At 35.8% G+C, this 15,556-nt stretch overlaps 1 long non-coding RNA gene across 1 annotated transcript; it reads left to right on the top strand.

Annotated features, from left to right (window-relative positions):
- The first annotated feature begins 8,624 nt into the window (after positions 1–8,624).
- Positions 8,625–14,835, top strand: LOC129144724 (uncharacterized). The gene is made up of 3 exons (XR_008549214.1): positions 8,625–8,678; positions 12,664–12,970; positions 14,755–14,835. It is a non-coding gene; the product is annotated as an uncharacterized LOC129144724 (long non-coding RNA).
- The last annotated feature ends 721 nt before the right edge of the window (positions 14,836–15,556 follow it).

The raw sequence follows: 15,556 nt of genomic DNA, 5'->3' as shown, positions 1-15,556 counted from the left end.
AACTGATTTATCAAACTGTACTCTAAACACTATTTATATCTTCTTACTCTAGCTTGCTGCTTGCTCAAACTGCTGAGTGTCTAGTTTTCAGAATTGCTGGTATTTTTTTTTTTTTGCCATTACTATGTATATAACAAGCTGCTGTTGTGCAGGTATCCAGTATTTTACACAATTAGTAATTTAACCTTTCAAAACAGGTTTTTCACATTATCTGTTATTAAAAAAAAAGTATTCCCTGTTTTATTTTGCAGCAAGAAAAATATTACAGTGCTCAGCTACAGAACAGGTGTGTGTATGTATGCATGTGTTTGTCTCTGTGTGTGTGCCATTACAAAATAGCCTATGAAGTCTGCATTCATTATTTAATAAATCAAGTGTCAAGGATAATTTCTGAAGATCTATGTGCACATGGAATGCATAAGTAAGGACATTATGGTAATATAAAAAGCTAGAGGATAAATATTTATAATTCTCTAAAGACAGCTCATTCTTCAAACCAATCTAATCAGTATTTCTTACGTAATGGATGAGACTCTACTAATATTCAAGAAGGGTTCAGAGAATCATGTTATCTAAATTAAGTAAGTGATAGATTGAAGAGCTATGTCTATAGATTTATTATATCATCTCTGAAGTTTCTTTCATGTATCAACTTTAAATTTCCATGATAAATATTAATTTCTTTGGTTTAACATAAGAAATTGTGGTATATCCCTCTTATATAGATGTTATTGTCATAAACATCACTGCACATACAAAATAAGTTTTGAGATAAATTAACTGGGTGGGTAGAATGCAAAGCATAAATTATATCTGGATTAGATACTTGTGAATTTGAGATAATCTAAATATCAAGAATTGATAAATCTATATATTGTAAAGATGCTATTTATACATAGTCATTACCAAATGCTACATTGTCTTTGTATTGCCATCACAGATAAAGTGTTAAAGATTTAGAACATATCAAAAGTGCTTGTTTCCTTCCCCATCTGCTTTTATATCTGGAAATTTGTTTTCACTGGTAATGAGAATGTAGCCGGTAAATAGGCCAAATTTTCTTCACCCAAGGGAAAAAAATTTAAAAGAATGGTATGTCACAGCCTTATAAATAAGAAAATAGAATTATGAATTTAACAATCAATAGAAAGCAGTACCAATTAATCATGTAAATGTTTAAAAAATAGAGTTATAAACACAAAAAATATTCAGTATTATTAAGGCTTCATTTTTTAGCCAATTCCTTTATTTTGCCTGACTCCCTATCTAAATTTTATATTAGGTATCTACTATTATGTAGCAAATTAATTCAAAAATTAATGACTTGGAGCGACAAACCTTTATTATCTCAAGTTTCTGTAGCTTAAAAAATCCAGGAATGCCTTAACTGGGTGATTCTGGCTCCATACCTGTCACGTGATGGCAGTCAAGCTGTCAGGCAAGCTGCAGTCATCTCAAGACTCACTTCCATGCAGTGCAGACATTAGGGACGGAATCAAAAGATCCGCTTCTAAGCTCCCCCATGTGGCTGCTGGCAGGCATCGACAATCCATTCCCAATCTCATCCCTGTGGCAGGTGGCCTCCCTACAGGACCTCCTTGCAGCTGGTTCCCTTAACGTTCAACAATCCAGAAGTGGGTTAAAGATTTAACTGAAAGCTAAAGATTTTTATAATGTAATCTTGGAATTGATAATATATTACTTCTTTTATATAGTATTCATTAGAAGTCAATCTGTAAATCCAGCTCACAAACAAGGGGAGAGGATTACGTGGGGCATGACTCATAGGAGGTCAAGGTTATAAAAGAAGCAGTGTACTTTATTTGTTAAACTGTTTTGGGAAATTATCTAGTTAGATTATTTGGAGTCATTATAACCAATATATAAATACAATCTGTAATATTATGATATAAACACTTTCTCAAGTATGTGCCCAAGATGGTTTAATCCAAGATCATTCTTATTACATCTCATTGGTGAGAGAGAGAGCGAGAGAGAGAGAAAGAGAACAAATCTGCAAACTCTTCAAATATTACATTGAAAAAAAACATTCCATTTGAGTAGTAATTGGCAATCAAAATGCTAGTATTATTTCTTTATAACTTAAAAAAAACTTATTTTAAAATTCATGAGAAACATTTTTCAAAGGATAGAATTCACAGACATCATTTAACTACTTTTATTTCTGACCACATCCTTTTTAAGAAAAAATAGAATTGAATAAAATGGATTTTTTAAATGATTTTCATCAATATTCATATGATTATTTTGCTAGAAAAAATTCCAAATGTCACAAGGGAATGCCAAAGGAGACAAATTAGTGTTTAATGTTAGTTGTGTCTTAGTAATAACATGATAAGCTATTGGTTTAGCATCTTTGAGCCTTCTTGTGAGATCAAGGAGTAGCTACCCAGAATGTCTATCAGAAGCAACTTCTAAAATCACTCTAGGATTCTTCCACTTATACAATATAGGTAGTGAGTCTAACTCTGAGCCTCTTTCTTGTTTTGGGACCCTCCTTAGATCTTAGATCTAGCACTGCTGCTCCCTTTCCAGAAACCCCTTTAGCAATGGCATCCTAACTTCTGATATAGCTGCTGCTTTAGCAAACCACAGTAACTATCCCACAATGACTTCAACACCTCCTCCCAAACATAATTCCCTTGAATATGCCCTTGATAAACTTTTGAGTTATAATCTAACAGCTGCTCACAGACCCTCTGCTGGACTCCCTAGACCCAGGAGAGTTTTGAGGATCCAGTCAACTGGAAGAACATTATTTAAAAAACACTTTAAAAGCTACAAAGTGCTCTAGACCCATAAGAGATGTCTAGTAGTGCTCTTTCTCTTGAAAGGTTTTTATAGATCCCATTAGAGTGGACCAAAAGGACCAGAAGAGTGATGTTGAAACATTGAAAGGAAAACCACATTTTCACAGATACCAAAACAGCCATAGAAGAAAAATATCTAGGAGTGAATATTTAGCTCAGCAAATATTACTATTTTAAGGAGCATAACATCACTCTTTTTCATTTCTATATGGCCATTCAGATAAGACTAAAATGAAGAAAATAATCTGCATTTGATATGGGGATCATATTTCTATTGTGGATTTCCACTTTATTCTTTCATATGCATGTTCCATGTGCAACTGAAACCCTGATGCATACTAATTAGTAATTAATATTCATCAACTTGTATAACAGTCCTCAACATAATGGTGATTAGCTTTAGATATTTATAGTATCATGAGTGACTAGTTAGAGCAACACATCATTTTCGTTAGAATTACATTATGTTCCATAGGAGAATTTATGTCCTCATATAGGGACAATGCAATAATATTTTTAAACTCTACATTTCAAGATAACTAAGGATAATTGCCCACGTACCTGGCTAGTTATCAGAAAAATCCTGACCTCTATTGTGGAATTACCAGGAGTCTGTCCCAGTGCATTTCCTCTTTTCTACTTCATTTACATATTTGGTGATATCATCCAGTCTTATGATCCTAAATTCTACCAATATGCCAACAACTCCCAAATTTATGTCTACAGAACAAATTTCTTACCTGAATTTTGGACTAATAAATTTGACTGATGACTTTACTTTCCCACTGAGATAAGTATCTCAAAGATAATATGTCTAAAATTAAATTCCTGATATTCATCATAAAAGTAGCTCATCCCACAGCCTTTTCTATCTCAATAATTGGCAACTCCTTATTATTTCTCCCTACTAGGGACCAGACAGATTAAACTGAACCTTGAATCTTATCTTCTCATATAATGCATTCAATCATTGATTAAATCCTATTGACTTTAGCCTCAGAATATACTCGGTACAGGCCATTTCTCACTTCCTTTGTTGCTTTTAGCCTAGTCCAACCTACCCTCATTTGTCACTTGAATTACAGCTTCCAAAATGTGCTCTTGCCTCTTTAATCAATTATCAACAAAGACGCCCATAAAAATATAAGTCAGATCATGAGCTCTCCTTCTAAAATCTTCCAATGGCTTCCCTTCTAACTCAGAGGGAGTACTCAAGCCCACACAGTACCCACACAATCTAGCTCCTATCACCATGACATAAAAGACGTATTTCCCCCTCTTTCCATGCCAGATGTGATAAAGACTATTCCTTGATCAGTGAAGTATGACCTCATGTCTCCTTTTCATCTGCTGCTCTCTCTCTGCCTGGAAAGTTTTGCTTCTAGATAGCCTCACGAATTGCTGCCTTCCATTCTTCAGAAAATGCCAACATTTTAGTGAGGACATTGATGATTATGCTATTTAAAATTGTTCACTTTAGAAGTCCCTATTCTTTTGTGCCACTTTATTTTTCTTTATCTTATCCCATATTGTTATGTAAATATAAATTACATAAATACAACTTTCATCTAGTGATATCATACAATGACATGTATATAGTTTATATTTATGTAATTTATACTTATAGAACATATTATGTAGTTCACTTCTCAGGTTTGTGGCTTTTTTAAAAAAGATGTATTTATTTATGCATACAAGAGCTGGGATACAGGCCAGAGGTGCAAGGGGTGAGAGGATTCACCAGAGACAGAGTGGGGAACAGAACGGGCAGATTGACCAAAGTACACTGCTGAGGAGAACAACAGTGGGCAAGTCAGAAGAGGTCTGCTGCACCATGTGGGTTGCTCTCTGGCCGGCCAGGGATGGAATTTGTGCTGCGGAGGCTGTGGATAGCTTCATAGGTTGCATTTTAACCCCTTGTGCCACAAGGGAGGCCATCAGATTTGTGGCTTTACTCTCTTACCACACTTCAACTCTTTTTGAACAGGGATTTTTATCTAGTTCATTACTATATTGCAGGTGCTTGGCACATAATAAGTGCAAACTAGATACAATATACACACATATATATTCATGTATTCAACACATAAATGAAACAAGCTTAAAATCCAGTTGTAGAAACAATGTTAACAATTAAGGAATAAAATACAAAAGGCAGAAAAATATAAAAAATTGATAATAAATTTCAGAAGAATGGGAGATATATAGATCTAGATATGAATAGCATCTTAGGGGAGATACCCATGATATAAAGAAAAAATAGGCATGTTTTTATTAAGCTGTATTTATTGAGGTAATGTTGATTTACATCTAAGTATATGTCTGAGAGGTGTAGGTTTACACCTTTACAGTTTGGTTAGTGAACTCTGAGATCCTTTAAGATCCTGATATCCTTATTCCTGCTTCTCCCATACCTTCATCTAATTTTGTACTTCTGGACACAAGCTGTCTATTTTGCTGGTAGTCATTCCTCCATCTTTGACACAGAAGAGAATAATAAACTGATTTTACCTATCCAGTCTAAACCTCTTTGCATTTACTAGATGATAAAATCAATGAAGAGAGCTATCAAATCTGTTTTGCTAAATATACAAATTCTAAGTATTTGCTGAGTAGATAAATGGATGCATGAATCTTCCCTGACCTCCACATTACCACTACCTTGCTATCTTTGATTTCATAGTACATTTCTTATACTTAATCTTGTGTTGCATTGTAATAGTGACTTGTGTTTGTCTATATCACAGTAACTTTTAAACTTCTTTCGAGTTGGGTTATACTTATGCCATGCTTGTCTTTTTAACTTTTCCTTCCCCTACGACATAATTACATGCACACAGTCAGGATTTAAAATCATTTTGGAAATGTTCCACATGTCCCTCATTTTTCTTTTATCAGTGAATTAGCTGAGCCATATCTCATGGTGATGGCAAAGGACAATGGGACAAGCTGAAACAGGCAATGCCTCTTCAGGTCTAGGTCTAGTTAGAACACCCTATATCATTCATTTTGCATAGTTCCATGTCTAATCCAGAAGTCCAGGGATTAGGAAATATACTCTGACAGCAGAGAGAATTGCAGATGCCCATGACAAAGGGTGAGGTGACAGAGGATGAAGAAAAGAGGTGAATGTTCCAATCAAACACATATGCTGGCTTAAAACACATGTAATAACAAGTGTGAAGTATGATAGGTTTTCATAGCATTTTAATTTATTCCTAAAAAATTTGAATGCTCACTATGTGCCTGGCACTGGTCTGGCTCTTAAGGATCAGCAATGAGTAACAGGCACAACAGCATCATGAAATTAACAAGGAAGTAGTGACTTATTTTACAAAAGAGTTATGTGATGCCTTAGTTCACATACAGAGAAACTAAGAGAACCTGGAAGTAAACAGGTTGGTTGATTTCTATACAACTTCCTAATTCACCTATAATCCTAATAGGATTAGAATATCGCTTTAGAATCTATAATTTAAATGCAGAGCCAAGGACAAAAATGATGTAACTCTGTTCCATATTGAAATTACTGGATATTTGAGAATAAATTGCTCAGGCCACAGTAACTATTCTGAGCCACTTTGTATGTAATGTAGAACATTTGATTTTAGCCAAGCCAGTCTGCTATAAGACATCTTTTCAGTTTCAATGATCTCTTACACGCATAATTTCAGGGCAATAAAATTTTAGATTCCAAAGGAAAGTGTATTTGAAAAAAGACATTACAACAGATGAGAATACACCTTGAAACTTGATTAGTAAAATGAAATCCTGCATTTCTCTTCTGTCGTCACCCTGTGTATTTTCACATTGTCTTTCCTTAACAAGCTGTTCCTCAGGAATGTATTGATTTAATCGAATCTTACAGCTGTAGCTGGGAAGCGCCTTGAATAACAATAAGGGTTTTATATGGAATATGACTTAATTTAGGGAATAACAGCTGATGCAAGATGGCAGCTTCATTAAACTGCCTGGCTGATCAATGTACTGCCATTTGGAAAAGCTAGGCTGGGAAGGAAATAGGTCTTCACATTGGTTGTCAGACATTCTTTTAAATATCTTGTTATGTGTTATGACAGATGGATGAGAAACAGCTTCAGATAATCAGAAGAGCAAGTCAGCAATTTGAATCTACCATGAGGGAAAAATCACCTCCATACAACAAGTGCTGCTCTCAGCCTTGGGTTTCTCAGGAAAGCTCTGATTCAAACCAGAAATAAAATGTGGCTCCTCTCTCCCTGGTGAACAATGGCAGCAGAATACAAATCCTTTCTTATACAGCAGCTGTTTCCCATTTTCTCAATCTAGAGATCTCCTTTAGTCCAAGTGGGAACATTGTTCTTTCTATAATCTGTGCCAGCAAACATATTATTTATAAAGAAGTCCAGAACAGGCTCTTTATAGAATTTTCAGGTCTTCTGCTCCTTATTCTAGAAGCAGCTCTGTTCCTAAGACACCCAAACCATCAGCACCAGCTCAAGAAAGCACAGTTCATTGCTTGGTTCCAAACCCTCAGGGAGTTTTCTTAGCAGCAGCAGCAGCAGCAGCAGCAGCAGATGCCACCGCGCCACTGCCTGCCCAGCTCTAACTAGCCCAATTAGTATTAAGAAATAAGGGGGGAATTCTTGCCTCAAAGAACAGCTATGCAAACTGCAATCCATTGGCAGGGCATCTGGAGGGCAGCCCACCAAGACTGAACTGCAGTTATGGACCTGAGAATTTTTAATTTTAGCTCTTTTGCAGTGGGAGTTCTACAGGTGTGGCTATGATTTATTTTAATGCTCTAATTTGATATAGCAGCAATTACCCTCTAATCACTTCCCTGCTTGGTGAGGTCCTATCCTCCAGGAAAAGATGTATGTTTTGGAGTCTCATTCAGAATTCTGCATTTATAACTCTTTTAAAGTAACAGATAACCAGGCCAAAGCTCAAAAAAAAATTTCTCTATATTTCCCCTTTCTAAATGTCATTGCAAAACAAGAAAGTAAAGCATCATGAATATAATGTGCATTGGAAATGGTATTTGAAGTTGAGAAAATAAAAAGTAATCAATAACCTAAGTTTAAGTCAGCCCGTCTGTGGTGTCATTGTCCCCATTGGAGGATGTCAACACATTTCATCTCACTTTCCTGTTGGCATGATTATGACAAATGGACTCAAGGGATGAGACAGAGCAGGTCCCCTGACACATACCAGACAGAAGGCTTTACAATGGCCCAGATGCTAGTGCCCATGACATTGAGTATAAACAGACCAAGGAGCAATTAAGGTAGGTTTAATCATCAGGTTTGAGGAGGAGGAAGTCCTCCTTATACATAGTAGGTATGGATATAGTGAATGGAAAACCACTTCAGAGTCATTTAATGTATTCGGGAGTCAAATAGTCTAATTAATTGAGAATTAGCAAGTTTTGTATGTTGAGATCCAGATGGTAAATAAATTAGGCTTTATGGCTAGATAGTGTCTTCTATAATTGCTTAATTCTGTCATTATAGAATGTAAATGAATGGCAAGGCTGTGTGTCAATAAAACTTTGTTTATAGAAGCACAAGTTGAGCTAGATTTGACCTACTGGCCTTGGTCTGCTGATCCTGGTCCAGTCCCTGAAGAAATAAGGACTCAGTGGAGGTGGGAGAAGCATGGATCTTGTCAAAGACAGACAGGACAGCTAGATTTGGAGTCACAGCTAATAGATCAGTCACTGTAACCACAGTAGAATTTCAGAACAGAATCAACAGAGGCTTCTTAGAACAGGCTTCCCCTTTCTTGCATAAAATGGAATGATATCAAATCTATATACACTGGATATACAAGAAGGGGCCGTCTCTTGTCACACATTATGTCAAGGTAGTTACGGTAACACCAAAAGATTAGAAGAATAATGGTGTTAGGACACAACAGAAACTTTTATAAGTGAGAGAATAAAATTATCAATTTAACTTGAGCAAAACAAAACAAAACACATATTGAAAAGCTACTTACATTACTTAAGAACTTACTTATTTTCTCTGAGCTAAGATTCATCCACAGTTTTACTGTGTAAAGTGGACAAGACATGTATTTATGTATTTATTTATTTATTTATTAAGACATGTATTTAAATCATAAAGTATTATAAAGGCTGAAATGAGATCCAATATTTGTAAAGCATTCAATCCAGTATTGGGAATCATTAAGATCCCAATAAAAAGTAAAAGCCATTTTTCTTGTTATTTTGTGCAATCATTTGTTTTACATTATTAAAAAGATACTTTGTCATATTCTATTTAGTATTTTAAAACTGCTTATTCTCTGAATGGTATTCTTAAAAAATTCACTTAAGGTTTTTTTAAAAAGAAGGTCATTGGATATAATTGCAGTGCAAATTCAGTTGGTTTTAGATTCAGAGCAAATATCAAATTCTAACTAGAATACGACTTCATTTCATGATTATGGAATATTTATTTCACCTCTTCCACTTTTTATTCCTTTTTTAATTTTCTTTTTTTGCTGGGTATAAGAAAGAAAAAGTAGGGAAGTAGTTCAAATAATATATTTCATTTTATTCATTAAATATAAAAAAACCTCTATCCTATAATGCAGATTGTGGAAAAGGAATCTTAGAAAAAAGTGTGTTCTGATATTATACAATTAATGGAAAAAATATAATTTGGGTGGTAATGAAGTCTTATAATTTGGGTGGTAGTAAAAAAAATAAAATTTGGGTGGTATTTTTGGATATCTGCTTTACTATCTGGTGCACTGTCAGTACTGACATTTTCTTTAAATTGCATGCCAGTAATTTAGCCTTAGTAACTAGGAACTCAGGAATAACAATGATAATAGCAATAGCAGCTCAAATAGAGTCTGGCTAGTGAGCAAAACATGTTCAGGACTGCATTTATTAATCAACTTAATGTACAAACCATACCTAAGAAGGAGGCATCAGTATTATCCCCATTTTACAGATGGAGAAAACTAACCTACACATGGATTAAGTAATTTGCCCACCATGACACATTAAATAACAGAACCAGGATTTTCATCCAGAGGATCTGGCTTCAGAGATGAAGCATTTCCCTCAAGTGTTCAGTGATGTGTCACATTTTCAAGAGGCCACTTTTAAAACCAATTTGGCCAACTTGTCCCAAGGTACCTGGAACTTTTTTGTTTTTAGCACTTAAAGTTCTATAGCCTGGAACCCCTGTGGTCCAGGGCAAATTAAGACAATTGGTCACCCTAAGAAACCCTACATACATAAATTTTATACTACAGAGGAAAGCAAAATGACCTCCTTAACAAAAATAGCTGTCACATGATCTACTCAGTAATGCTCAGGTATTTGCATCAAGAAAACTGTCCACACCACCACAAAGTGAATTTAAGTTTAATTTAGATGTAATTAGGAACCTTAGCTTAGATGACATTGGAAATCTTAGCCAAGTTGCGCTTATAATGGATTTGGTTAATTGGCTTCCCAACTAAACAGGAAGGAACTATAGGAGAGCTAGAAGTGGAACTGAAAGAAGCTAAAGGACAAAAGGACAAAGTCTACAGCCATTTGCTGCTAGCACTTAATGACATTAAGTGACATAAATTGTGCATTGGTTATTGCATTTCATTTGTCCTTGAAAGAAAACCAACTTGAACCATATTTAGCAATAAGAGACACATAACAGCGGTGTGGATGTCACTAGAAACTTGCTTCTTCTTGTTGTTCCTTCATCCTCTCTTTGTGGCTACTTTTCTCTTCACAGTTGATAACTGAAACCAACTGTTTCTAAGTTTTATATCTTTAGCCAAAGAAGAAAAATTGAATAGTTTCATGCAAAATTAAAAAATTCCTGGACTTTTACTAGGAGCTTTACCCATTTGCCTAGTTTGGCTCATGTAGCCATTTCTGAACCAATAAACCAATAATATAAGACCAAATGTGGTGTCTTACAAAAACATGACAACATTATAGGGACCACATTGTTGGGGTGGGAGAAGACTTTCTAGAAGGTGGGTACCCTGCGGATATACCCACATCTACTTTCAACCAGTTCACAGCATACATTCTCCTTTTCTCTCTTCCTGAGCATAGATTCTCAAAACATCACCATTCATAATATATTTTAAATATCCATATATAACCACAAAAGCTTCTCCTCCACTCTCAGGAAAAAAATAAAATACTGGTCCAGTTAACTGTAACTTTTACAAAATTTTATTCTTTGAAAATATATTAAGCCTATAGGAGGGTAGGAACGGATATCATGGGGTTTCTAATCTCCAAGTTCAGTCCGTCTGTGAAGTTGTTGGTGTAACCCAGTATAACTAAACCCGGCACCCCTCAAGCCCTTGAGGTCCCAGGCTGGACCTTTAGGGTTAGGGGTGTCGTCTGCCCAGACTTTCTGCCCCACCCTCAAGTCCAACTCTGCCCCCTGGTGTGGGGACACTGCCCAATCCTGATAAGTTGACGGTACCCTGCAGCACTATGCCCTAAACCCCACCCCTGACGTACTGTGAGAAGGGGCTGCTGGGAACAGGGTGGAGGGGAATGGCCATGGGGTTTAAAAGCCAGGAGACATGTGATTAGCTTGCTTCTTCAAGTGGATTGTGACATGTACGGACCCAGTTCTTTCTCCCTTGGCTATTTTATGGTGAAAGAGGCCAGAACTTGTGGGTCTCTAGTCTCCTTGGCAGGCTAGCCCTCTCCACCCAAAGCCACTTTCTTTCCCCAGGGGTGTGCCCAGCTTCCAGCATTTGCTCCCTGCATATTTGACCACTTCCTCCACGTGAGTGACCAGAAACTCCATTCTCTGCTGAGAGAGCCAGTGGCCATCTTCCGTGTGGGGGTTTGGGTTTGGAATCTGCAACAGGGAAATTATTTGAGGAAAGAAAAACTCTCCTGCTTTGCTTACTCCCTTTAATAAACACTGTTGTTTTTTCTCCCTGTGCTTCTGTCTGAGTCCTGTCCTGCAGTTGTAAGTCTGTAGAAGAGGACCCACCAACCCACCAACCAGGTTGCCCCCTTTTTCCCTCTGGTTTTGCTCAATTTCAAAATCATCACTGAACTTATGGCCTCCTAACTTTATTTTGCATCATGCCCTGACCATACCTCAAACATTATTTAAGTCAATACTAATAAATTTAACAAGCAAAGATGCCTAATATACAATGGTCAAGAAAAAGAACAAAAAGCTCCCATTTCAAAAGTAGGAAGAAAATTAACAATAAGATCAATATATCTTCATATATTAAACTAACAACTCTATAAAGGAGGGATTTTTGTTTTATTACCTGATTTAGCCCCAACACCTGACACATAATAGGTGCCAGTTTCCTGTTTCATTTCATGTAAGTACAGTATGTTCTTGGTCAATAGATAAGGCTGCCTGTGATCCTATTACTTGGTCTAGGTATTGCCTTGAGAGAGAAAAGAGACATATGTTGAGTTCTTTAGGATACCAAGTGGTGGAACGACCTTCAGGCTAACTGTATGGTGCATAATTATTATTCAAAACTTGAATATCCATGCTCAATTAGTCTTCCACTGTATGTGTCTTCATTTCCTAATTGAAGACTTCAGCTCCTAAGAGTATAACCATGCCTTAAAGAATTAGACAACCAATTCTCTTAGTTACAAAGTTCATGTGATTAAGATTTCCCTTTTATACTCCTCTTAGCTTTAAGATACATCACAGATAAATGTAAAATGCTAAATCTGAAATTCAGATATTTGGGCAGGATTCAGAGAATATAATAAGGAGCACAGATGTAACCAGGGAGCAGGCAAGTTAAGAAATTGAAGATTCCATAAAACAGAAAATATTCTCTGCAAAAATTCTTTATGTTCTTTGTATTTCAGGAACTTACAAATGTACCAGCCTGAAACTGGAACAAGTAAGATCCAGTTCCACGATGAACTCCCTATGACCCAAACTTTCATTATTATATTAAAGTCCCCATCTCCACAAGGAGACTGGCTGCCATTTCTTGAACAGATGACATGTGAGGTGACATGTGAAGGGTCATGATGGAGCTGACGTGCTGGTTCTTCCTGGTCATGCTCTGAGACACTGAGCAAACCTCTCCCCCCCCTCCTCAAAAAGGGAAGCCTAATTGTCAGGACAACATGTTTTGTGGATCTACCCCCAGTGCTCACCATACTTGATGTAAGTAAGTGTGTGTTTGCAGAAAACTAGTGGTCTTGAGTACCTTGATTCTCCAGGCAACTGACCTCCTTTTGGGAGGGCCATCAGATTTCTAATGAGAGTGTTGAAGTGCCAAATGCTCCTTGCTATGAATGTTAATAAGGTCTTTAAATATCTTGAAGGGGGAGAGCCTATACCTCTATAACAGTGTAGTACTGCAAAGTTACCTCAATATATTTTTTAAGATGTTTCAAAGAAAAACATATTCTGGGTGATGTCACATCATCTTTGTTATAGCTCCTAAAGCAGAGATGTAGATGAAACTGGAGATAATATTTGTGACTATTTAAGGCTGCATGGGTTTGTGAGTTTATGTGCCCTGTGCTACTTTGTTTTGAGAAGCCCTATCATTACCTGTTCTCACAGTGGCATCAGTGGGGCTGACATCTCCTTCTGGATTCAGTGCATGTCACGTGACCCCTACCCAGTGTGTCAGATCAGCTCATAACCTGCCCACAGTTACTGATTCCCAAATGGGTCTACTCAGCCAGTGAGTCATCGCAGGGACTTTACCCCTGAAAGCATGAGAAAAACAGGACTCTTTCTCTGGAAATACTAGTAATTCCAGTGTTTCCAAGGGTCATACTTGTCAACAAAAGAAAAAAAATATTCATGAGAATAAAGAGCATTCAGGATGAAGATAAAGACAATGATGTACTTCGAAAACCCACATATATAAGTCACATCTATCCTGGAATTTTCAGTTGTTTAATCCTCCAAATTTTTGATGTAAACTAGATACAGTTGGGTAGAACTCATGTTGTTTCAACCAACATGTTCCAAAAATGTTTCTCATTATAGCAATTTGATATAAAATATGCAATGAAATATTTATAGAGCACTTTGACTACTTCACAAGAAATTGAAATCATGTTGGTATGAGAACGTTGAAATATAAACATCTGTAAGGATGCAAATATTGTAGAAGAAGAAATTCTAAAGGACAAAGTTATAAAGATAGCATGATGCACTCAAAGAGTTTCATTCCTCAGAAAGAGATTCAATTTACAATAATAATGATGTTAAAATCTCTCCCAAATTCCAGCAATGCTTTTGAATCAATGTACAAAATTGGGAGTTTTCTAATACCACATATAATATCTACACTTATTATTTATGTAAATATCCTTGAAATTAACTTTGAGCTATAAATTTCAAAAATAAAAGATAAAAATTTCTTGGCACCTTCCAAATGATATCATCATGCATCGTATAATTTCTTTACCAGTAAGTGACATTTCTTGATTCCAACGTGTGAAAATACACTATTGAACCAAGCAATAATTTCAACCTAGCAATAAAGTAGCTCTCTTCATCCAAACTCAGAGAGAGAGGACTGCCTCTCAGGCTAGTATTAAATGTGCAGCTACTGGAAGATAATTAAGATTATGTATCTTTTGTGAATATTAACAAATTGTGAAACTTTGTATGTACGATCACATTTATTACTAAAGCTAAGAAATCAGTCAAGTAGCTTAAATAAAAAGATCTATTAGAATGCAACTTATGGATGCAGTTTTCAAACTAATTGCTTTTTTTTTAAAGATTTTTTTTATTTATTCATGTATACAAGAACCGGGGTACAGGCAGATGTGCGGAAGGGTGAGAGGATTCACAGAGACAGAGCTTTTACTGTATTCCTAATAAATTTAAAAACAGTTTCTTTATAAGTAGACAGTAATAAACAAAAGAAATTTTGTGGATATTCACCAACTCTGTCAATTCCTTCTCTTCTCTTTTTACAGCCTAGAGGACATCTTGTGATGAGGATCAAAATCTATAGTAATAAATCTGCTAATATAATGGCAAGAAGAGAATAAATTAATGAAAAATAAGATAAATTTGTTCCATGTTCTCTGTAGATCAGAAGGCCATTTGGAAATATGTAAGTAAATCTTTTTTGTCAGTAGTAAGCATAAGCATATTAGTAGATAATAAAAGTGGCAAAGATATATCTAGCATAGGAAAAATACATTTGCTAATATTACCTTGTAAATAGCACCAAATTAAGTATTCCTTAAGCCTGGTTTGCGAAATGAGATTTACACAAGATTTGGCAGTGCATAAATATCTCTGACTGCATAAGGTATGAATCTTTGGAGCTATATTAACTGTTTCAGAACAACCACACATTTTTAATAAAATGCTGTGGCGTTGCATTGAATTCTGGCCTAGCAGTCAAAAGAAGTCTGTTCATTATTGTTCAGTCATCTCTAAAAAGCATCCTCTGAAGGTTATTATTTTACAAAAGACTGAAGAAATGTAAAAATAGAGTGAGAAGAAGATCCATTTTACAGACCAGTTCCTGCCTGGGAGTCAACGCAGGTATTTGTCCCCAGATGAGAAATACCCTAAACTTTGGAGAAAAGCTTTTTTTTATATATATATATCAACCATAATATTGGGTTAAAAACTTTTTAAAGGTCATTCCTGGCTCTTAAGATTTATGATATTATTGTATTTCATATCCCTGGGGTAACAAAATTTATTGATAGAAAATAGACTCACATTTATCAATCATAAACATTTAGAAAATGATCCATTTAA

This window comes from Talpa occidentalis, unplaced genomic scaffold (assembly GCF_014898055.3).
Source record: "Talpa occidentalis isolate TD23 unplaced genomic scaffold, MPIMG_talOcc4v2.1 talOcc4.6, whole genome shotgun sequence".
NCBI lineage: Eukaryota > Metazoa > Chordata > Mammalia > Eulipotyphla > Talpidae > Talpa > Talpa occidentalis.
Note: the sequence above shows the minus strand (reverse complement) of the source record. Positions and strands in the feature narration are given on the sequence as shown.